This window comes from Pseudopodoces humilis, chromosome 3, assembly GCF_049639895.1.
Source record: "Pseudopodoces humilis isolate 2021_Gansu_Grassland_sample_001 chromosome 3, ASM4963989v1, whole genome shotgun sequence".
In the NCBI taxonomy this organism is placed as follows: Eukaryota; Metazoa; Chordata; class Aves; order Passeriformes; family Paridae; genus Pseudopodoces; species Pseudopodoces humilis.
In genome coordinates, this window is record NC_142202.1 from 111547124 (window position 1) to 111572167 (window position 25044).

General features: G+C 46.1%; 1 protein-coding gene across 1 annotated transcript in view; it reads left to right on the forward strand.

Moving 5' to 3' along the window:
• Positions 1-12564: 12564 nt before the first annotated feature.
• RP1L1 (RP1 like 1) overlaps positions 12565-25044 on the forward strand; it is a 44445-nt gene continuing 31965 nt past the window's right edge. Inside the window, exon 1 of the mRNA XM_088052635.1 lies at positions 12565-12823. The gene's annotated coding sequence lies outside the window, so the exon portion shown is untranslated. The remainder of the gene's footprint in view (positions 12824-25044) is intronic.

Below are 25044 nucleotides of genomic sequence, written 5' to 3' on the forward strand. Positions count from 1 at the left end.
GAAGATTTTTGCATGGTACACCTATGTTGCCTGCTGGGAATCACCCTAGGAAATGCAAGCTCCCAAAATCTGCACAGGAATACACTGGGTCTGTGCTGGTTTTCCAAGAAAAAACATTTCAATGTCTTTTTTCTCTATCAGATGGGACAGTAGTGCTCCACCACTGGTGCCTTGGGACTCCCTGATTTGCTGGAAGATGAATAACCAAAAAATCCAGGTGTCAGCTAATTTGATTTGCCTCTAGTCCAAGAGGAGGACTGATGACCTCCAGACATGGCCAGGGTATTTTATACAGCCATTTTAAAATAAGAAAGCTTGTTCTTTTGAAAAGCAACCTTCGTTCTTATTCCATTCTTCAATTTTATTCTCCAGAAGGTGTAAAGGGAAGCAAGAGCTTGGGTTTCTCCAGCTGCAGGGTGTTTCCTGCAGTTCAGTAAATCCCAACAACACACAGAGAGTCTGGCAGCCTGTGCCAGGGCTTGACAATCCTCTCTGGGAGCACACTTTTCCTAATATCCAACATAAAACCTCCTTTCTTCCTGATATTTCATCTATCCCTTCCCTCTGGAAGTTTGAAGTCGTTCATCCTTGTCCTGTCCCTCCATCCCTTGTCCCCAGTCCCTCTCCAGCTCTCCTGGAGCCCCTTTAGGCCCTGGAAGGAGCTCCAAGCTCTCCCTGGATCCTTCTCTTCTCCAGGTGAGCACCCCCAGCTCTCCCAGCCTGGCTCCAGAGCAGAGGGGCTCCAGCCCTTGGAACATCTCCATGGCCTCCTCTGGACTCTCTCCAGCAGATCCGTGTCTCTCCCGTGCTGAGGACCCCAGAACTGGACACAGGTTAACAAGCCTCATCTCAGAGACATCTGCTCATCCTGCCTTTTCTTTGCAGGAACACATCCCAGGTTCAGGGAATGAACCAGAAATGTGTTTCTGCTTCTCACTCGTTTCCTTTTTCATCCAAGTTCATCTAAATCTAAACATTGGCTGCTGGAAGCTTTGAGCTTCTTGTGCCCCAGCTGACTTTGTTCCTCCAGCCGACTTTGTTCTCCCAGCCTCTCACTGGAGATTTCCCTCACTGAAGCAAAGCAGGAAAAGCCTTTGTGCTCTCTAAATATGAAATAATTTAGGGTGGCTTAGAACTCCCATGTAATCAAAGCCATGCACTGTGGTTACAGCCATGAACCTCAGGATTTCTGTTAAAAACCCCTTCTAAGCAGGGACAATTTCTAGGCTTCTAGAGGGACTATCCAAGCAAGTCCTGTCAGAGCCCTCCAACCCCCAATTTTCATTGCTTCTGACCCCCCAGAGCTTCTCTCACTCCCAGGACCACACACCCCCCATTGCCCCCTCCTCTGGTCCCTGTGTTTGTGGGGCTGTGTGAGAGCAAGAGCTGCCTCAGGATTTATTTTCAAGTACTGATACTCCTGTTACAGGAGAGGAAGTGCAGTGCCAGAGTGAGAGCCCAGAAGGCAGTTTCTGAATTTACCACCAAAAAAATGCACCCCCAGAAATTCCTCAGGAACTCACAAAGTCCTCAAGGCTGTGCTTTCCATCCTTGTTTCTTAAACTGAAATTATTTTTTTTTAGTTGCCATCTCCCCAACTCCTCTCAAAAAGAAAAGAGTCGTGGAAGTACATCCTGGCTCCTCTGCAGGACTTTGGACTGTCATTAGCATCTCATGCATTATTCAGTGAGCTGATTATGAATGAATCAGCATAGATCCCTCCCCTTGGAAAGCTGAGAAGAGCTGCAGCTCTGTCAGAATGCCCCATGGCCCTTCCTGACCCAGCTGGCTGCAAAGGGAGATGTAATTTCTTAGTGACGTTTAATTAAAATTTAATTAATTTGTGAAGAAGCAGTGGATGTCCTGAATAGATTTTTATTTCAAAGGGAATGCTTGAGAATTGGTGCCCTGATCCTGTGTAGTGCTGGGAAAGTACTGAATGGACACTTTTTTATAAGGATTGAGAGATCAGTGGGGCCAGAAGCACCTGGAGGAGGGCTGGGATGTTTTATCCATGACTAAATTTGTGTTATTTGTAAAATAAATAAGGGATGAATGATTATTAAGATAATTATCTTCTGATTAGGAACATCAGCAAGAAGCAAAGATTCCCTTCAAATTATAAAGCCTGGGATAAATTCCACCTAAACCCAGCAACCCAGGAGCAATTACCACAGTGAAATCCAGCTGCTTTTCCCTTTTCCTCTTTCCTCCCTCTCAGAACTCACCCTGTGACAGTTTCCTCAGCCTGAGAGCTGATCCTGTATCGAATGTGCTGAATGGATAAAATCTGCAGCAGCAACAAGTTGTCTGTGAGATTAATTTGTCTCTGGAATCAACATTATGCAAACAGGACCCACCCTAATTTGTGTGAACAGGCTGTGTATGTTATCTTATGATTAAACAGCTTTGTAAGCATCAGAATATCTCATCTGGCTTCCCTGAGCAGGGCCTGATCCAGTACGGGCTGCTACCTTCCCTTCAGCTCTGCTCTGCACCCCCAGCATGATCCTTAGGGTTTAGAAGGTCCCAGCAGTTTTTTTTTTTAGGGAGAGGAACCAACTTTGGGTCAAATTATAAATTAGTGATATCTTAATTTTATTTCACAGGAGCCCTAAAAGCCCAGTGGGCAAAGGTTTAACCCAGCATCAGCACAGCCCCGTTACCTCTCTTCGTCCTTGCCATGGACATGAACCACCTCCCAAACGTGGGTGAGGTGGGAAGAAAACCAGAATATTGTGCAAAATTCCACAATTCCCTCTTTTCTCTCCATTCAGTGCAGGAGATGTTTTCTCACCCAACTGTTGTGTGTAAATCTTTTCAATTGATCGATGGAGTGTCACTGCTTCCTCTCATCACTTGTTCTCATTCTCAATGGAGGCACAAGGGAAAAGGGAATCACCCTCACCTTTCTCTTAGGTTGGATCTGATTCCTGCCTTACGTGCATCAGTTCAAACAAGAAAAATACTCAAAATATCGAGAAGATGGATATGAAAGAGTCCAAGAGGAAGAGAATCCTTATTACACCTTCTGGAGTGCCATGGGGTGTGACAGAACAACATCAGCGTGTCTTAGATGGCTTTTCTCCTTTTTATGGGAGGCTTTGGTGCATGTGGGACACATCCAGAATACTGTGCCTGGTCAGAGACTTCCCAGTTTTGTGCTTTTCCACAAGGAGGGGATGGACAAACTGGCAGAAAGTCAGGTTATTTTTATTTATTTGTTTGTTTGTTTATACTGACATGTTTATGAAGATAAAGAGCAGGATTTGGAAGCAGAAGCTGAGGGATCTGGGTTAGTTCAGCCATGGGAGGGTATAGAGAAAGTAGAGTCAGATTTTCCTTGGATGTCCAGAGTGAAAATTGACTCTAACAGCAAGAACATAAATCCCAGTTAGACATTAGGGGATTGAAGGTGGGGGAAATGCATTGTAAAGAGAATAAAAAATGGGAGGGGTGACCCAGAGATGCTGGTGGGGGTCTCCATCCTTGGAGATAAAATATTACTGAGTATGACTCTGAGCAATGTAACGTCGAATTTGCACCTAACTTTGAAATGGGTTTTGGATCAGACACCTCCTGAGGTTCCTTCTGATCCTCACTGCTCCGTGATTCTGTGAGGAGCCTGGACACGGCTCCAGCTGCAGCTGCCCAGCCCTGGCAGTCAGGGAAGCTCTGAGGAAGCTCCCACCAGGCTCCATGGTCAGAGGTGATGTCCCCAGCACCACAGGGAGCCGAGCTGGGGCACACCCCGGGCTGTGAAGCTGCTCTGTTATCTCATAGGCAAACAAGGGAAGTGTGATTTTGGGATTATTCCTTGGCAGCGAGTGCAGGAGAGAAAGAATCAAACTGATGATGGTTTAAAATGAGCCTAGCAATGCAGATACTTCAAAGCACAGGAGGACTGGGTGGGTTCAGTCTGAAGCCATAACAGAAGAAAACTGAGGCTCTTGCAGGGGGAAGCCCTCAGAATACTCTTATCTAAGATATTCTTATTCAACAACCCACAAACCAACATAAACAAACCCTTTATTGCAATATCGAGAAATCAAACGGCACCTTTTCCATTCTTTGGGACTTCATCCACCTGCCGTGGTTTGGACATGTCCATCCTGCCAAGTTCAGCCTTCAAAACAGGGTGGACCTGTGCTGACTCCTGATCCACACCTGGGATTTGTTCCCGAGAGTGGTGCAAGGTCATGCTGAAATGCTGCCAGGGATTTGGTGCTGGGTTTAGAGGCAGCCAAAGTTCCCAGTGACTCAAGTCAGCAGTCAGGTTATCCCAGCACAGGTACACTTCAGGGCTAATTCATTCCTTAAAATTACCAGTGCATTCCTGATGATCCTCAGGGGACTCCACTACTGGAAGGGAGTAGAAAACGCTCCACTAAGAAATATCCCAGCTCTCATTAAAGAGTTGGGACCACTTCAGTGGAGAGTCAGAGCTGGGAAGGGTGGTGACATTCATCCAGCACCAGGGGTGGAGGCTCAGCAGATCAAGACATGGACTTTGGAAGAGAAAAAGTACAAAGGCAAGCCTTCTTCTCTGGGAAGAATCCATCTGCACTGGGATTTGCAGCAGTGGCATAGCCAGGCTCCTGCAAACCCCACCCAGTAGAGCAAATTTATCTCCACTGGATAGACTGTAATGCCCAACATGAATATAATAATCAGCATCAAGTGAGGGGTTGAATTCTGGATTTATTTTAATGATGTAAAGCCACAGTAGCTCCTTCATCTGTAGTCTGATCAGATCAATGCTACTGTGATGGAGAATCTGTGTCCAGACCTGATGCCCAAGAATGTCTATAAGTCCAAAGCAATGTAAGATACAAGTAAGATCAATAGCAATATTTTTTAGTGCCATACAGGGGACTGAAGTCTCAGGGGTTCTATTTAATTTTTCATTTCTGACGCGGTGTAAATGTGCTCTGAAAAGGCTGGGACAAGGAAAGGAGCTGAATAAAACCCAAGACCTGGGTGCAAAGCTGAAGTTAAAGAGCCAGTTTTACCCAGGAGCAAATCCTCCCAGAGCTCTGTATGTGAAGTGTGTGTGTGTTGAGTAGAGCCCCTTGCTGCACAAACCACAGGTACTCAGAGGTGTGCAGGGGCCGTGGGCAGGACCCCTCCAGCTCAGCACCACGGGGATGTTTTCCCTGCCACTCTCAGATCCCTGCTTGGCAGGGCACAGGTGGATGTTGACATCCCTGTTACAACACAGGGAAGCTCTTCACAGCTCACTGGGAGGTAGGGTGAGGGCAGGATTTCATACCAGTCACAGCGGTGTGAGCACACTGGCAACCCCACCAGACTCGTTCTGCCAGGCTGTGCTCCCAGACACTTCACCCAGAGCATGACTGCTCCTGGTGTCCCCAGCAACCCAGCTCCAACAAACCCTTCCCTCCTGGGCTTATCCCAGCCTGGGGCCACCCTCAGCCTGCCATGGAACTTTCCTGCCCGTATTTACACCTCCTCTCTGAGAAAACATTGAATGGTTTGGGGTTGGGACACGAGGAAACAGTCTTAAGCTGCACCAGGGGATGTTTAGGTTGGACATCAGGAATTTATTCACAGAAATGGTGATTGGGCATTGGAATGGGCTGCCCTGGGAGGTGGTGGACTCACCATCCCTGCAGGTGTTTAAGGAAAGACTGGATGTGGCACTCAGTGCCGTGATCTGTTTGACAAGGCGGTGTTTGGTCACAGGTGGAACTCAATGAAATCAAAGGTGTTTTCCAGCCTAGTTAATTCTGTGATTCTGGGTTGGAAGGAGCCTTCAAGGCCATCCCATTCCAAACCCCTGGCAATTGGCATTCACCCAGTATGGCCTGAATTTTGGGCTAAGCACCCCAAACTCTTTATGTAACACCTCTCTGGAGGCATCTTTCCTGTCTGCTCTCCTACTTCACCTCAGGAGATTAAGGGCAAACAGCTCATGCTGGAGCACACAAGACCAGTCCTACATATCCTTGAGGAGCTTTACATCTTCCTCACTGCTGTTGTAGAGGACAGCACTGAAGATCCCAAATCTGGTTGCAGTGGCACCTTTTGTGCTTGGGATGAGTCTTCAGGCTCTGCAAGTGGCTTTTGCGAAGCCAAAGCAAAGATCTGGAGCCCTGTTAGAAAATTAGTAACTCCTACTATTGGCTACTTCCAGGGAAAAAGAAAATAAATTCATTCCTGAAGGTGAAAGAAAAGTGAAAGGGAAGAGAAAAAAAAAAAGAAAGGAGAAAGTGCTTGGGAAGAGCAGAGTGAAGTAGCTGGGAGAGTGGATTTTGAATCCCAAAATGACAGGTTTCATCCTGTAGCACTGTCATGTTAACGAGTTTTAAGGCATTTCCCTTTTCAGCAAAGCCAGGAGAAATCCAAGCCACTTTCCCTGGAGGTGTCAAGTCCCACAGTTGTGCTTAAATCTCTAAATCTCATCCCCTGCAAGTTTTTTCCAAGAGGACCAGAGCTGGGTGGTGGGTAGGGAAGGGACCTCCACTTTGCACACAGTGTCATTTCCCTGGGGAAGCGTTCCTGCCCTGATTCACATCCCCTCTGGCACTTGAGGGCCTGACCAGAGTCAGATTTCCTTTTCCTCAAGGTTCTCCACCCTCTCCATCATGTTCCTGGCTTTCCTTTAGTCTCCAGCTTTTTCTGCTCTCGGAATTAGCCAAGTGATGATGCTGGGAAGAACAGTCAGGGACAAGCACTGGGTTAACTGGTCTGTGAAAGCTGTTTGACCACAATCCCAGGTCTGGCACAAACTGCTACCAAAGCCCATCGCTGATCCCAGACTGGAACCATTCACTTCATTTTGGAGGAAGTTTAATACTGTGGGCATTGCCAGCCCTGACAACTGTTATCAGGACCAGAAAATTACTCCAAGCACTCATTGGTTTCCTGGTAGAGACACCTTCCTGTCATGTAGCAGTTTTGCATCCTAAAAACCAAGGTATGAAAATGCTGGAGTGAGCAAATCCTGGTTTTTATCACCCATCCTCTCTAAACCAAAAAATCTGTAGTGGTTTTATCTGAATTCTGAGATTATTACCCACCTCTCCCTTCCCAGCCTCCTGTGGTCATTTGTGTGACAATCCCAGAGAACACAGGACATGCTCCAGCATTCCCCAAAGGTGTCTTCAACTCCTACATCATCTGGTTAACCATGGCTGCTGAACAGGTGAGACAAAATAAGAGTTTGTGCCCCAGGTTTAGAGGATTTCCTAAAGCATTCTCAGTCTGTGGCACAGCCAAGAGAGCACCAGAGCTTTAAACTTCCTGCTCATCATTTCCATCACCATATTTTGGATGTTAAAGTGTTCAAACAAGCAGCTCCTGGATGAGTGGGAGAGGTGTCCCCATGTAGGACATGATAGGCCAGATGTTCAGTGTGAGATTTAAGGAAGTTGCATCATTCCTCAGGACACAGAGATTTCCACATTTCTCCCACCTCCCCTGTATGGCCTGAGTTTTCCCCAGCAAATATTCTCCCTGAGGAAGATCTCCATCTACTCTGTAAATACCTACAGCTTGGTTGGGTGAATTCAGCCTGATGCAGCTGAAATTGTGGAAAAATTTGAGTCACGAAAAGCTCTGCTTTGCAGAAATTCCCTCTGAGCTGAAGGCAAGGCCCCAGAGTGGAAGTGTTGGGTTATGGCTAAAGCAATTAGCCAAAGCAGCTGATTCCTGCTGGGAAATTGTATCACCTGAGGGGAATGGGAGATACCAAGCTGGCACATGGCTGTATTTGAGTGTAGCTACAGATTAGGGGTGATCTAATTCTAGGGGTGATAATGAGGCCTTCCAGTACCTGAAGGGAGCCTACAGGAAAGACAGAGAGGGAATTTTTACAAGAGCATGGAGTGACAGGACAAGGAAGAAAGGCTTCAAACTGCCAGAGGGCAGGGTTAGATGGGATATCAGGAAGAAATTCTTCTCTGTGAGGGTGTGGATACCCTGGCACAGGGTGCCCAGAGAAGCTGTGGCTGCCCCTGGATCCCTGGCAGTGTCCAAGGCCAGGCTGGATGGGGCTTGGACCAGCCTGGGATAGTGTCCATGTCCCTGCCCATGGCAGGGATTTGGAAAGAGATGAACTTTAAGATCCCTTCCAACCCAAACCATTCCATGATTCTGTGACTCCACAAGATGAGAAGTGAGTGCTGGAAGGCACAAGGACCAGGCAAGGCCCTTTAAAGGCCGGTGACGTGGTGGGCGGGGGCGTGGAAGTTGCATCATTAATCAAGTCCCTAATGCTCTTAGTGCTAATCCATTAATTAGCATTAATCGGCATATAAAGCAGTTACTTCTCTCTCAGACCAATTTTGGGTCCAAGGGGATTAGGACTGAAGGTCTCTCATCTCCTGTGCTCGTGTTGTGCAGCGCACCCAGGGCTCCTTGCATCTGCTGCACCTTGGAAGGTGAAAAAATGCACTCCTGAAACTGCATAACCCATTGCAGGTTATTCATCTGTGGCAAGGGCAGAGATTCATCCTCAGCCCAGCAAGGCTCAGCTGGCTCCCAACAGCAATGTGAGATCCTGAGCTCAGAGCCCAGCACACTGAGAGGGTGCTCAGGGATGTCACCCTGTGCCTCTGCTGCTTGTTTCCCAGCACCAAGAGATGGAGCCCTGAGGAGATGGCAGACACTGTGCTTCAGAGGAGCCCAGCCAAGCCTGGAAAAGCTCCAAGTCTCCTTCAGGCTCACCCAGAAGAGCTGTTGCTGATGGAGGGTTCTGCTCAGACCACTGTGGGGAGCCTGGGGTTGGTTTTAAAGAGGGGCCCAGGCAGGAGGTGAGGTCTGAAAGATGCTCGAGCATCCCACAGCTGTCTCTTACATCTGTGATGGACCCAAGCAAGGTAATGTCACTGTCCTGCCAGTCAAACCTCCACACAATCAGTGTTTTGAGATCAGTGCTTTTGGCCTCTTACTCCTGACCCGGCACAGGACATCCCAACAGTCCCACTCTGTGCCTCAGAGCATTGTCCAAACACTCCTGGAGCTCTGGCAGCTGTGGGGCCCTGACCATTCCCTGTTCAATGCCCAACCACCCTTCTTTCACTGGCCCACACAGCTTCATGCATTTATACAGCCGCATTTCAGGACAAAACATGGTTTTCAGGCTTGTTTGGTTTTCAGGTGTTTCTATTTTTATAAAATTCCAGAGCAAAAAAAAAAAGAGCTTTCTCAAGTGACCCTGCAAGGCTGAAGCAGGTGAGGAAAGAGGAGAGATTTGGCAAAGAAGTAACTGCAGTCTCAATGGCAAAGAGGAGTCTGCCTGCAGCTGAATTTCTCAAGTTTCTTGACTCCCTTCAAGCAGTTCTATAGAACAGAACCATAGAATGGTCTGGGTTGGGAGGGACCTTTAAAGTTCATCAAGTCCAACCCCTGCAATAAACAGACACATCTTCAACTAGATCAGGACAGTCTTGGTAACACCCAGGCTTTTAGACCTCCTAAAAGTTGGTCACCCACCATTGGGATCACCTGAACAAAGCAGTCCTTAAGTGCAGTCTGCTTAAAATTAAATAATAAATCCAATAAATTAAATAATAAATACAATACAATTCTGATGCTTCACCATACACACATTGAGAATTTAATTTTCTCTGGAAGTTATTTTGGTAAAGAGCAGAAACTGATAACAGGCACAGGGAGGTCTAGGCTTGTTCTCTTTCCCAGGGCAGCACAATCACCTCTTGATAAATGCCTCTGGGAGGCTGGGACTGAGGTCCTTTCACTACATGGGGAGAAAGTGAGGCCCTGTTCAGAAGAGGGAAACACAGGAGGAGGTTAAACATCTCCTGGAAATGAGGTGCTGGCTCATATTCCTATGGGGACAGGGACTAAGTGATTTCCCCAAAATAACCCCAGTTGTACCGCACTCAGTTTTTCTGAGTGAGACCCACCAGCCTCGGTAATTTCACTGTTAAGTGTAAAACCTTCCAATAATGGATTGGAAACAGGTGCTAATATTATCCAAATGTAAGGACAGGTTTATGGGAGTCAGAGGGATTTGGTTCTCCCTGTCTGGCAGTCAGCAAATGTCTCCTGTCTTCTGCTAGATTTCTCCTCGAGGGGCAGGAGGTGTTTAGTAGGGGAGGAGAGGACTAGAAAAGGAGAGCCCTGGGGTTTGTTGCATGACCTGCTGCTGTGTCACTGGATGTTTGATCTCAAGACCTTACAGAACTCTTTATCTGGGGAGGAAATGGGGTCAGAACAGCCACTGTGGTGAGGAGTTGGGACCTACAGCTTTAATTTATTAAAAAGGCTGGAATCTGGGTTAATGGTTATCCACCCTGGTGCTTTCTCTCCCCTGTAGACTTTACTGGGGTTCAGCCTTGAATTTGAGCAGTGGTCCCAGCAGGAGTTTTTCCAAGCCTAACACATTTTCCAAAGTGCCTTTTCCCTCCTGCATTCTCTCTTAACACTTAATAAAAGCTCCTCAGCCACCTTCGTGGGTGAGTCTACTTTCATTAATGCCTTGAAGTTACATGGAGATTTACAGGTAAAATAGTCCAGGGAGGCTGCCAAAGCACATTAATTATAATAAACAATTAATTATTGAGACAGTCTCAGAGGAGAAAAGTGCTGGAAATCCCACTCAGAGCAACTCTGTGTAATCTCCTTTTGAAAAAAGCCCCAGTCAACCACGGCAGCGTGAGGTCAAGCTGATCATGTGCGGCTTTAGGTGATGAAGCCATAGCATGGGGTAAAGCTGGAGAGATTCCCCCTGTTCTGATGATAAACAGCCACCAATCCCTCGGCAGATTTAACATGACACCTGCCCAGAGTTACAGCCTGCATGTGTGGAATCCTCACACATGGCTGAAATCAGTTCCCTTTATTGAGTCTTGGAGGGGATGGGGTGAGGAAGGAGGTGGGAGCGCAACAAAGCAAGGGAGAATCTTTTTGCACCACAGCTCTTGTGGCCTTATCTTTTGGGATGTTATTTTGGGCCAGTCACGCAGAATTTTATATTTTTTCTGTGGTTACAACTATTGAATAATTGCAAGCAGCCTCTGGTCTGTCATCAGTGAGGCAAGAGTCACTTGCAGGGGTAATTCAGAGCTGGCTGAGCTTTCCCTGTTTCACCCTAGAAGAAACAGAAGCACCTGCATGTAGGTAAGAATTTCTGGGGCTTTTTATTTACAGCCACACCTCATTTAGGATTATGGGATTCATCGAATAAACTCAAACACTGAACTGATTATGCTTCTACTGCATGTGTTTTGCATATGATGATGTTCCTCCTGGATGAGGTGTGGTCAACAGGGTCTGGAAAATGGTTCCACTCCTCCTAAAGGAAGGATTCCAGGGGTGTCTGTCTTGTCCTGGAAGGAATAGTACCACTCATTACACGGCTTGGAGCAACCTGGGTCGTGGAAGGTGTCCCTGACCATAGCAGGGGGTGAAATGAGATGAGCTTTAAGGTCCTTCCCAATCCAGACTCTTCCAGGATTCTGTGATAGTTGTTCTGTGCTACAGCCAGTTTACACTCCAGGATGCAGAAAGATTTTGGGAAGTCCTGTATGACTGAGCATGATGAGAGTATGCACCCATCCCATGTAATTCCTGCTGTCCATTCCAGAGGTCAGTATCTGAGCTAAAATCCCAAATTTCCCATATTCCCTGGAGAGATGAAGTCATTCTTGAGGGTGAGTCATGGAATCATAGAATATCCTGAGTTGGATCATTGATCCAACCCCTGGCCCTGCACAGACACCCCAACAATCCCACCCTGTGCATCCCTGGGAGTGTTGTCCAAACACCCCTGGAGCTCTGGCAGCCTTGGGACTGTGACTGTTCCCTGGGGAGCCTGGGCAATGCCCAAGTGGGGAAGAAGCCTAAGAAAACACAAGAGTTTTGGCATCAAAACTCATCAAAACGGAGGCATCATCTGGGGTGAAGGTGTTGAGCTTGTCATTAGGACATTTGGGATCCTCATCTGGCCTTACTGTGGGGAAAAATACCAGAATCTGAAGATGCCTCTTCTCCCACTGAAAGGATGAAAACAATGAAGGAAAAAAACCACTCACCCTCACCTCTCTGGGGTTGTGATTTTTGTCATTCCTTATAACTTATAATACAATTTAAGAGTCCCTGAAGAAATACCTGAAACTTTTTCTTGGGTACTGAATTTTTCTTTTTGCCATCCATGGGAGTTTTTCAGGCTGGGAGAGGCTTTTGCATTGACTTAATCTGATTTAATTATTGCATATCAGAGACTGGAGACTTAAAACATGGGCTTGGTGATCAGAGAAGGCAAGAAAGTCTTTGCCACCAGCTTTTCCCTGTGCTCCAGCTCTTGGCTGGGATACATGTGGACAGAGGAGGAGGGGGCACTGGGTCAGGCTGGGTGAGCAGCAGACCACGCTGCTCACAGAGATGCAAAACTCCATCACCAAACCTGCACGGGGAACCAGAGAAAAAACAACTTTAAGACCTCATTAGTTAATCATCGTCACCGCAGATGGTGCCCAGCTGTAAGCTCCTTTCTGCTCATCCTAATCCCATTCCAAGCAGCTCCCCTTGGCAGAGGAGCCTGTTTGGCTTTGTCATCTGGAGAAGTGGCGGAGCACGGGAGCACCTGGCAGTGGGGAGAGCTGCGGGAAGGGTAGAGATGTAAAGTTTTAGGAAGGGAGGTGGGGGCCCATCTCCCTGTGCAGGCAGGGACTGAGCAGAAGCATCCCACCCTTCACTCACAGGGCTGAGGAGCAGGAACCAGAGGAATTCTCTGCTTGGCATTTGATCTCCGCTGTCAGTGCTCGAGGAAGGCCTGACCCGGGATGGATTATTGACCTGAGCAAAGCTATGTACCTGGATTACCTTCGCTGTGGTGAGTGGAACCTGCCTCTCTCTGCCCCTCTCTGAGCTTTTAAAGCAACACTGGGAAAAGGAGTGACAAGGGAGGTGCTGGAGGACTGGTGTTAGTACTAATTGCCTTTTTTCAGCAACTCCTTTTTGGTTTGCTTCTTACTAGGAAATTGAGATGTTGTTGGTTACATGGAGAAATAGGTGCCTGTGATAAACAGGAATTCTGCTCACAGAGAAAGGTTCTGATGGGAACAAGCCATAGCTGGTGGCTGTTCTTTGCTCTGTTGAGCAACACAGATGTTATCCCTGGAAAGCCTCCAAGGGCTGTGTTTGTGTTTTCCTGGGAGGCTTTGCAGTGGGCTCTGGGTCCATCCTTTTTCAGGCATTTCCCAGGCAAACAGGTCTCCTTTCTGACCAGAGCTGGATTCTGGTTTTCCTGATGTAACTTGCTGCGGCCACTGAAAGTCTCTGCTGTTATTTATGGGCAGAAGGAGATTGAGTGGATCAATCCCATAAGAAGATCCATGCTCCTGTGCACGAACAGGGGACTCCTGTACATTTTAAGCAGTGCTGCCCAGGCAGGGAGCCTGGTTTGCTCCAGGCCCTGATGGGAGAGATGTCACTGTCACCACAACCCCAGCTGGAGTCTAAACCAGAATTTTTGCTCTGATTTTCTCTGTAAGAACTGAATAACCACAAGGCCTTCTTTTTCCCCTTTTTCTTTTCTTGGCAGCCCCTCAGTCTCTCTAAGCACAAGCTAAAAGGGGGGGGCTTATGTTTTTTGGCTAACGTCTCAGGTCATTAACCCTTGACAGTTCTTTAATGAATTACTATTTAAAAATGAATTGGTTTCTTGGGCTGAAGAGAGATTCATACTGTTGGGGACACAAGGATCATTTAGATCATCAAATGTGATCATTTGAATAGAAAATAGCATTGAATTTCATCCTGTAGTTCCTTTGCTTTCTGATCTTTTCACATTGTGTTGAGAAAGTCATGGCAGGACCACGAAAACTGAATTAATACAGAAGGGAAGGTGAGAACTGATTTAAATTCCCCAGGATGCCACAGGTCAGCATCCCACTGAGCCTTTGAAGAGAAGAACCTGGCAATCCACGGTTGCCTCTGCTGAAAACCCAGCTGGTTCCAGCTGTCTGTTATGGAAGGATGTTTTCTGGTGGCCATACCCCTCATCTGGGAATTTCTGAGCCTCTGTGACTCTTCGAGGGTTTGGATCAAGATTTGTGTTTGCTTTTGAACATCTGAAACTCCAGTAGGTTCCTGGCCTGGCTGCAATCACTGTGAACTATTGGTTGTGCTGGTGATTGATTTCTCTTTATCTTCCACATCTTCTACTCCCCCAAATGGCTCCTTACAGCAACTGAGGGCACAAGATAAAGTTTTCATCTCTTGCTGCTTTTTTGGTTTTGGGTTTTTACTCCCCTGCTTCACTGGATCTCTCTTGGCTCTCCTTTGGAACTTCAATAAGTCTTTTTTTCTCCTCTCTTTTCATTTATTTCCCTGTAATTATGGCTGTTTTCTTATTTTGATTTGAAGAAACACAAAGCATTGGCCAAGAGGTGAGTTTTATTGCTATTAGTTGCTACAAGTAATTTATGCCCATTAATTTAGAAGAGGGACAAACTGCACATTTAAGTATAAAATGACATTTATTAGGCTTAGATGGTTTATATATATTTAAAATATTTTTCTGGGAGATAAACAATGCATCTTTTAATCTCTTCCCTTCACAGTGTGATTCTTTCCCCCGTGCCAAAAACCAAAACAATCTCTTTTTCCCCACTCAGTCTAGTTTTAAAAAACCTGTGGGAAGGGGCTTCTGCTCCTTCATTTGAAGATTATTCCAATCTAAATGACCTCACTTGCCCTTTTCTCAATTTTATCCCATCACGTCTATTTTTACCCTCTTGCTCTACATTAAGCTGTTCCTCTGCACGCCTGGGAAGAGGAAGAATTAGAGCCTTAACGTTTTGACCACTTAGAGAATAAAAAATACAGGAGAAAGTTGAGATCCAGGTGCCTGGCTGCTGCCAGAAATGTTGTTCCAGAAAGGACTTGATTTCATCTTTCTGTGCAGTGCCTCCTCTCCTCAGCTTAACTTATCTCCTGGCTCCCAGTCATTCTTCACTGTTCACTTCCAAGGGCTGTGAGCTCTCAACAATGGAGATTCTACTTCTTCCTTGGCTCTTGGCTCCCTCCTGCCTGCCAGCTCCTGAATTTTCCCTTGGGCTTTAGCTGGCGGAGCAGTGTATATTTAGTTCTTTCAACATTTTGTTTTCTCCCTCCTTCATCTCACCAACCCCTCAATCACTCTGCTGATTTTCTCCAAAACCTCCCAAAATTGGCAGCATCCTGCAGGCTTGTGGTTGTCCAGTGCTACCCTCAGTCTTCCTCCTCCTGCAGGGCATGGAAGTCGAGTTTGTTGCCTGATTTTTTTTTTTGGTGTTTCTGCTGACGTTGGTGCCCTGGATGCCGTGAGAAGGATCCTGTGTGTGCTTAAGGGCTTAGAGGAAGAGGTGGGCTCTGGAGAAGGGAGAGAAAATCCTCCCATGGATTTCCAGCTCACCTGCAAACAGTGGAATTGTGTCAGATATTTGGTTTGTGTCTCTCTCTTTAATGCAGAAATGTAAATCAAAATACCGGGGTCAAACAGACAAAGGTTGTGTCCTATTGCTGTCCCAACAGCCAAGCAAGTGGTACTGGGCAGGTTACTTGATCCATCAGAAATTAATTTTCCCTTCAGCATTTGATTTTTGTCTTCTGTCTCATGCTCTGAGAAATTGTGGATACCCAGTCCTCGAGGTGTGCAAGGCCAGGTTGGGCAGGGCTTGGATCAATGTGGGATAGTGGAAGGTGTCCTGCCCATGGCAGGGGGTGGAACTGGATGATCTTTAAGGTCTCTTCCAACCCAAACCATTCTGATTCTACAATCTAAAGAGGAGGCTCAGAGGGCACCTCATCACTCCCTCCAACTCCCTGACAGGAGGCTGCAGTGAGGTGGGATCAGTTTCTCCTACCATGACTGCACTGAGAGGACCAGAGGAAATGGTCTTAAGCTGAGACAGGAGATACTGAAATTAGATATCAGAAAAAATATTTTCACAGTTTGGGTAGTCAGGCATTGAAAGGGGCTGTCCAGGGAGGTGTTTAAGGCATCACCATCACTGGAGATGTTTAAGTCATCTGAACCTGGCACTGGCTGATGTGGTTTAGTGGTTTAGGGGTCACAGTGATGGTGCTGGGCTGATTGTTGGACTGGATGACCTTGAAGATCTTCCAGCCCTGATGATTCTACAATTCCATGATCCAGTGATGGCAATGCAGCACGACCTGGATGTCAGCCAGCAGAGGGAGGCTGGCTCATGATGTGGCACCCAGAGAGCAGAGGTGACTTTGTGTGCTCATGCCTGATCACAGCAAGTCTGTTCCTGCCAGCAGGCCTGGGCCTGTGCTGCCTGGCTGTGTCTGTGTCCCAACGTGTGTATTCCCCATCCAGCCTTGGAGCACTGCTGGAATCCAACAGACCAATAAATCTGTAGAAATTATACCTGCTTGCTCAACAGACCTGATGCTCATCCCAGAACCACGTTGTGCCAGTTCTACTCTTTAAACAAACATGGTTTTTTTGATTTTTTTACCCAGGTGCAGCCAGTAAAGCTGTCAGAATTAGAAGAGGACTCTTTGCTGCCTGATGGAATCATGTGTACAGGTGCCAGTTAACCTCCAGTTTCTGTGCTGGGTTGAACTGGGTAGTTCTGGGAGTGACAGGAGAGGAGACCCTGCCTCAGAGCCCAGAGAGCAGTAAGAAAATAACCTGCAAAGTTGTAAACTGGGGAAGGGGCTGGAGCACCAGGAGGGGCTGAGGGAGCTGGGAAAGGGGCTCAGCCTGGAGAAAAGGAGGCTCAGGGGGCCCTTCTGGCTCTGCACAACTCCCTGACAGGAGGGGACAGCCGGGGGGGTCGAGCTCTGCTCCCAGGGAACAGGGACAGGAGGAGAGGGAATGGCCTCAAGTTGTGCCAGGAGAGGTTCATACTGGAGAAAAGGAACAATTTCTTCCACCAACAGGGTTGTCTAACCCTGGCACAGCTGCCCAGGGCAGTGCTGGAGTCCCCATCCCTGCAGGGACTTAAAAAGCCTTGTGGTTGTGGCACCTGGGGACATGGAGCAGTGGTGGCCTTGGCAGTGCTGGGGGAATGGTTGGACTTGATGGTATTTGAGGGCTTTTCCAACCTAAACGATTCTGTGACCTAAATGTAGAATATTTGATCAAGAGTTACTAGGAAGAAACACATTTGCAGCAACTTTTGGTACTAAAACTGCACCTAGGAATAATGAGGCCACTACAGCTGCTTCAATAAGTTACAACAGTCTGGTGGAACTTTTTGTCCTACTTCTGGGAACATTCCCAGCTGCATCAAAGTTTGTTTGAAGTTGTCCCATACCAACTGCTCCCAGGTTTCTCTTGCATTTCACATTCTTTCTGCATTAGCTGACCAGACTTATTCACCAGGTGTCATCCTCGATTCTTGACTGCACAAGCCAATCTCGTGTCACTGAGATGTGGCCATGAGGCCTGGCAGGGAGGGAGTTCTGACTTGCCCTCCACGAACACCTCAGCCAGCCCACGAGCGCATTTGGCAGGTGCCCTTGCCATTAAAGTTCAGGCAAAGTGAACACTGAAGTCAGAAAAACGTGGCCCTTGGCCAACCCATGGAAAAAAAATCGGCACAGATAATCCCAGGTGTTTTTTGCAGTACTTTTCCAGACCTATTCCCATACTGCTGGCGATTCACTCACCCATTTCAACACACTGTCACTTCAACCTTCCTCAAAAGCATGCAAAGCCTCACAAATAATCTTGCTATTCCTTATCACATCTGCCTTTGAGTGAGAGACAGGACAAATGGAGCAGCGTTCCCATCTGAATCCAGGTCAGGATCAGATATAAGCTGGGAAATGGTGGAGTTGAGGAGCTGAGTGATCACTGCCGTGTTATATAAGCTTTGCTGTAACTCCGACTGTTCTAGAAGATCTGCGGTTTTGGGATGAGTGTGAGGCCAGGGAAAGGAGGTGAATGGCAGCAAAGACTGTAGCTCTCCCTAAACCTTCACTTGCTGCCCATTCCCATAGTATGAAAACAACTCCTGCTCCGTGGATTGAGAGGTGTGAGCTGGATTGGCCAACCCTTGGAGTCCTCAGGACAGGCAGGAGCAAGAAAGATCTTCAGATCAGCTGAGCATGGTAAGGGCAAAAGGTGAAAACATGGAAAAAAGGAGGAGCTTAAGAACTGGAAGAGGCTGCCCAGGGAGGTGGTGGAGTCCCCAACCCTGGAAATGTTCAATAAACAACTGGATGTGACACTCAGTGCTGTGATCTCCTTGGTGAGATGGTGTTTGGTGACAGGTTGGACTCAATGATCTGGGAGAAGTCTTTTCCAACCTAAATGATTTTGGGATTCTGTGACTGCAGAAGTGAAGAATTTTATCGGCAGGATTTTGAATGGATCTTGTATAATATCGTGAAAATTGATAGAAGTTTGTGTAGGCTGAGATAAGGCCACTCAGAAACAGGTGTTTTACAGGAAGGGACGGCAGGAGGTTTAGGAGCAATTTCAGCTAGGAATCTGTAAGATTTGGGATGGGAATGTTTGGTGTGAAGGAGATGAAGGTGTTGAACATTACATGGAGGCTGTGAGCTTGGGTGCTGCATGAGTGCAGGTTATTCCAGCAGGGAGGGAGGAGCTGTGGTGGGAGACAAGGAGGTGTTCTTTTAACTGTGATAAAAGGCTGCCTTTTAAAGGTATTTCATGGAGAATCCATCTCTGGAGGCATTCCAAACCCACCTGGATGCGTTCCTGTGTCACCTGCTCCAGGTGACCCTGCCCTGGTGCTGTGGTTGGACTGGAACACCTCCTGAGGTCCCTTCCAACCCAGATTATTCCGTGATTCTGTGAAAAGTGTTGACAGAACCACCTCTGGGAAAGCTCAGGGAGGAAAGGAGAGACCCAGCAGTGGAGGGTTGCACCTGACACCATAAATATCAAGGCTGATGTCACCAGCTGACATCACAGGGATTACCATGTCAGCAGAGAGGGAATGGGGATGAGGAAGAAGCACCAGGATGTTCAGATCCTGGGGTGAAGGCAGCAGAGCAGACCAAGTCTCAAAAACACGGTGTCCATTGCTATGGAGGAGAACTGGATTTCAACTGCAGCCAACGTGGAGGAGGAACAGGAGGTGACATTTTTGGCTGTTTTGGTTTTAAATCACAAGTTTAAATGTGGAATCTTTTACAGACCCCAAACCTTGTCTCAATATGACATTTCTATTCTTTTTCATGCATTCTTTCAAATGCTTTGGAAGAGTAATTAAGGTGAAGAAAAACTATTAATTTAATTTAATTTTTTTTTGTTGCTTCCCACCCATACCATTCCATGAGTTGAGACACCGTATCCTTCTGGTGGCTCTCAAGGAGAGCTGGAGTGATGTTCTCAGCTGGAATCATTACAGACACCCACATCCAGCCTCAAGCATTCCACCCAGTAGGATTTATTTGCCTCACATTATCCAGGCGCTGGCTGATCCTTGTCCCAGCTCCCTGGCTGTGCACCATCTCCCTGACCCTGCTTAGGGCTGAGCAGTTGTGGGGCCACCTGACTGACCCCACCAGGACACTTTGTTCTCCCAGAAGGGCCCCAAAACATCTGGGAAGGAGCGTTTGTGTCAGAAATACGCCCCATTGTCCCACAGCTGGCAGTGGAGGGGAAGCATTGTCCCTTCTGCTCCTGCACAGTGCCCGAGCACAGCAGGTGTTCAATCCCAGGAGATCCCGTCAGCTCTTGCTGGCTCATCTGATCAGAGAGTCTGGCACTGGGATTCAATAGATGGGGGAAATTAAGAACAGTTTAATTGTGCTGAAAGTGTAGGCAAGCAAAAATCACAGAAAACACCAAATTTAGACTTTGGCCAGGGTGCCAGTATTAGCAATGCTGCTGTGCATGAGAGGTCAGAGTTTTGCTGACATGAACTAAAATCGAGGATAAGTAAGAACTGGAAGGATATAAATCTTGGGAGTAGAGAAAAAGTAGCAGAAAAAGGACTAATAATAAATTAATAAGGAGGACAATTCAAAACTGGCCGAGTTATTGAACAACTTTAAAAAAAAATCTCCTGAAGAAGAAAACTATAAGAGAGTGATTTGGACAGGATTTGAAGTGAGGAAGGAAGTCACTATAAAAAAATGTAAAGAACAAATGGAGGAATCCTTGAAAAAAAATGGAAATAACACAGATCAGCTTTGCTGATCTCGACAAGTTTGATGTTAGAGAATTAAGTGAGTAACCAACTCTGTCACTTCCCAAAGGCAGCTGATGTGAGCTGGGATGAATAAAGAAGAAAAAACTGGGATAATATCCCTGATAATTTTTTTTCCTCCTACTACTCAAAGCCAAAAGGAGTGACTCCAGGTGAGACATTGTGTCTTCTAATACAATGGAGCAAATGTTGAGGCCCAAATAAGAGCGCAGCTGTGTGGCAGAAGAATTCCAAACAAAAGGCCAGATAAACACATGATTCCAGAGAAATTTGACTGTTTCTACTGTTTATCAGATTTTACACAGTGCTGGATTTGGCTTGGAAAATTATTTGAAAGCGTTTTAGAAAGAGACATTGTTGGATGAATAAACGCGGTCCATGGATTCGGTAACACACATTGAAAAAGTGAGAGAGAAAGGATATACGTGATGGAATGTGGAGAAACTGATTTGATTTAATATATTTTAAAATAACTTTTTTAAGAGTGTAAAAGGCATGTTAATGAAAATCAAAGTTGATAATCATTTGGAAGGAGCTGAGGGTATAAGAAAGGAAAGAGAAATATAAAGGGGCCTGGAAATGTTAACAATGGTCAGAAAAAATTAGATCTGTATTGAGGAAAAAAAGCCAATGTTTCATTCAAAGGTTTAATAATCTCAGGTAAATGTCTTATTGGAAATGGAAAATAAGGAAATGATGGTGGTGTAAAGGAAATTGACTTGTGCCTTATGGAGATGGAAACACTGGGATGCAAATGGTTGTTGGATATATGGAGAACCACATGCTGAGCTCTGGAGGTCTGAGCAATAAAGTGCCTGTGTATTTCAAAGGTTGTCTGTTGTCCTGAGGAAGGACTGGAGTGTTTTTTTGTGGAAACTAGAAAAAGAAACCCTTCCAACCCATGCAGTTTCTGGAACCTGTGGTAAGTTCCTTCTCCTGATGTACAGCCTTGAGCTGCCAGGCCAGATCCAGCTGCAGATTGAAACCTCTCCAAAGCTTGTGGGGGTTCTCTTCATTCAGCAGTCAGCTTCTGGGTGGCAATTTTTAGGCACAGCTTGCCTCAGGTCCTGGGTTTTATGCATATTCCTGGTTCTTCAGCTTCTCACTCCAGTCGTCTGCTTTTCTCCCCTGGATGTTGAACTTTCTCAGCCTCTTCCATCATTCCTTGTTAGAGAGAGGAATTCCCTGTTACAGAGGAGCTCACCAGCACAGGAGACCACAGCTGCTTCTCTATAAACTCCTTGTGTGCCTCAGCTTCCTCCTCTGAGCTGGAAACAGCCCTGGGATGAGAGGTGGGAGGCACAGGGTGGCTGTGATCATGGAATCAAGGGACACCCCCACCAGACAGTCTCCATAGGGAGGCAGAAGAACTGCTGACATCTGCCCAGCCCATTCCTGATCCTTGTGATGCACCTGTGGTTTTGGGATCATGTTCCTTTCAGTTGATTAATTGTACAGTTTTAGGTTTGAGTTGGGCAGGCTGCTCCAGTTTTTCCATGCTCTCTCCTCTGTCTGATGTGATGAATAGAATCGTGGAATCACAGAATCTCCGGAGATGGAAGGGTGAGATGAAATCAGAGATCATTGGTCCAATTCCTAGCCCTGCACAGGACACCTCAACAATGCCATCCTGTGCCTGAAAGCATTGCCTAAATGTTCCTGGAGCTCTGGCAGCCTTGGGGCTGTTCCAGTGCCCAACCACTCTCTTGGGACAGAACCTTTTCGTGATATCCAACCTCAACCTCCCCCTGACACTGTTCCAACCATTCCCTCAGGTCCTATCCCTCATTATTACAGAAAAGAGAAATAGCACCTCTGTTTATCAATTTCCTGATACAAACATGCAGAGAAAGATAGGCATCAGACTTCACCTCAAAAGGAAATACAAAGTTATTTTCCCCAACATTGCCAAAAATGTGAATGAAGGGCAGTGCAGATTACCTGTAGCATTATCACTGGGGAATGCCTGGCTTCAGCGCCAGAAACACCCTCTGAAACAAAAGCTTTGTCCCTGATCCTAGAGGTGTTTCTGCCCTGTTGCTGGAGATAAACAGTGCAGACCCCGAAACACCCAGATGTGGCTGTTGCTGTCGGATCCTGTCACGGTGTCACTGGGGCTGTCCCAGCCAAATGGGCTGCCCAGGGAGGTGTTGGAGTCCCAGTTCCTGGAGGTGTCCCAGGAATGACAGGACCTGGCACTCAGTGCTCTGGGCTGGGTGGCAAGCTCGGGATCAGTCACAGGTTGGACCTGATGGTCTTTGAGTTCTTTTCCAATTCAACCATTCTCTGAGTGTTTCAACAGACCACAGCTGGGTATCTCTCTGCCTCCAGTTTATTAAACCCTTATTTTCATTTCAGGAAAGAAGAATCCTACATTTCTTTAGGAAAATAAAGCAGTCCTCTCTGTTAGGTCTGCTCTGGTGGGAGAGTGTTTTAATCTCACAGAGGACTGTGCTTATCAGCACCCTGGGGGAGATGTCACAGCGTGATTGAATAGAGGGACTCTGAGACAGGGACAACAGGATGTGTGGGAAGGGGTAACAAACAGGAATCACAGTGTCCCTGTTCCTGCCCATCAAAAATCACAAGAGTCATCGAGGTTGGAAAATCCCCCTAAGATCATCTAGTCCAACCCTGAACCCAGGACTGTCACTAAGCCATGGCCCCACACATCTGTGTGTCTTCTGAACATTTTGAGGGATGGTTACTCCACTATTTCCACAGGCAGCCTAAGCAGAAGGCAAAACTGCACTGAGGAGTTTGAACCAAGCCTTAGTTTAGAACCAGTCTTGGTAAGGTCTGTCGTGTCTGAGGTCCTGATCCTGGAACCAAATCTTTAGGGCTTGGTCCTTAGCCTCTGAACTGATACCAGGAGTTTGGTCTTCAGCTTCATGAATACACCTTTTATTTGCATGGTGAGGACACCTCTTGCCAAAGGAATAACCACAGAATGGTTTGGGTTGGAAGGGACCTGAAACACAATCTCGTTCCAAAACCCAACCTCTAAAGCCTCTCAACTCCTGTACTTCATTGCATGTGGAAGGTGCTCACTTTCATGATTTAAACCCATGGAAAATGATGTATCAACTGTAGAGACCTTGTAACAGAATAAATGCTTTAAAAATAAGAAAATAAATTTAAGGTTTTTTTAAATTTTAAAAATTTATAAATTAGGAACATTATTAAAAATAATGCTTTAAAAATCAGCACCCTGGCTTTTCAGCAATTTCAGTAGATTTTCTTTCTTTGCACCTGTAGCTGAAAGACTAATTAGGTAATACATCTAGAACAGCAGGCTGATTTCTGGAGATGCATCTGATCCCTGAGACTAATTCTTATCCTCCAGAAGGCTGGGCTTCTTTATTACCTGGGCTAAGTGCGCTGCAATCCTTTGCATTAGAGATTCTACATGGAAATGCAGCTTGGGTTGCTGTGCTTTGAGGTTTGACTTGTTTCAAAATTGTATGGACCCAAGTAAAGAAAAATAAGTGCATTCTTTACAAAAAACTCCAAACTAATAAAAAGCCCTACTTACCCTGTCAAAAAAATCCCACCAATTTTCCCCCTCCCAACCAAATGTCACATGTATGAACGGATATTTAAATTTTTAGAAGGAAATATAGTGATCACAAAAGAGAAGAGAGAATAATGTTAAAGAAATTTGAAGTGGAATATTCCATCAGATCCCAGAAAACATCTCTGATGATGGAACAGTTCAGGTGGCTGCAAAGGATGCATCACATTAAACTGTGAATTAGGCAGGAGTCTGACCCAGTGGAGGCAACCTTTGTAGAAGCTGCCTTGCCTTTGTTAAATCACAAAATAAATTAGTCTGGAAGAGATTTCACAGGGTTTACACTCACTTATTTTACATTGATTTAGTCTCAGTAGATCAGATGCATTTTGAGTATCCTCAGACTTGGCTGTTCCTCCACCTCTGAGGCCCCAGTCTCTCATCATCATCACAAATTTTTTTTTTCTCCTACCAAAATAACCTTTTTCCTGCTGCCACTTGTGTCTGCCATGTCTCAATGCTTTACTCTTCTGGGAAGAGTCTCTATCCCATACCTTTACCCTGCTCTAGGTAGTTCTAGACAAGGATGTTGATGTTTCCAGGTCCTTCTCCAGCTTCAATAATTCCAGTGCTCTTATAATTTCTATCCACATCATGCACTCCTAGAATCATAGACAGGACCTTAAATACCACGTAATTCCACCCCTCTGCCATGGGCAGGGAACCTTCCTCTAGACCAGATTGCTCAGAGCTCCACCCAACCTGTCCATGAATGTTTCTAGAGATGGAGCCTTTACCCATCCATCTACCCTTCAAATTCCCAGCAAAATCCCAGAAGAGAAGGGAAAAAAAATGAATTATTTTAGATGCAGTGAATACAAACCCTCCTAGAAAACAGCTGATGAAAATGTTCTAAGCCGTAGGTGCTGTCAAATCGAGATGATTTCTTGGCACAGAAGACAGAGTTTGCATTTCCAGCTTCCTTTCTGACCCAACACTGAGATTCAAGGAATGGTGTCAATCCCTCAAATCTCCAACACTCTTCCTACCTAGAGGTGATTTTCCATGACTTTAAGACCAGCTCTGACAGGGACCTGGGTGAGGAAAAGTGAGGAATGGTTTAGGCTCATTCATTCATGGAATGGAATGACACGTTGTCTATCAGAAATCTCCTTCCTAAACAATGAAAAACTTAAAAGTCTTTTTTGTAATCCTTTCCAAGTAATTTAACGAATTAATTGAAGAGAAAATATACATTCTATCTATTTTTGTCTCCTTTTTTTCAGATAATTATTATATATTCATAGGGAAATGGATAATCTGTTTTCCAATTCAATGCTTTTATCTTTTTATGAATCAAGTTTCTCAAAGTTTGTAATTTTCCATACATTACTT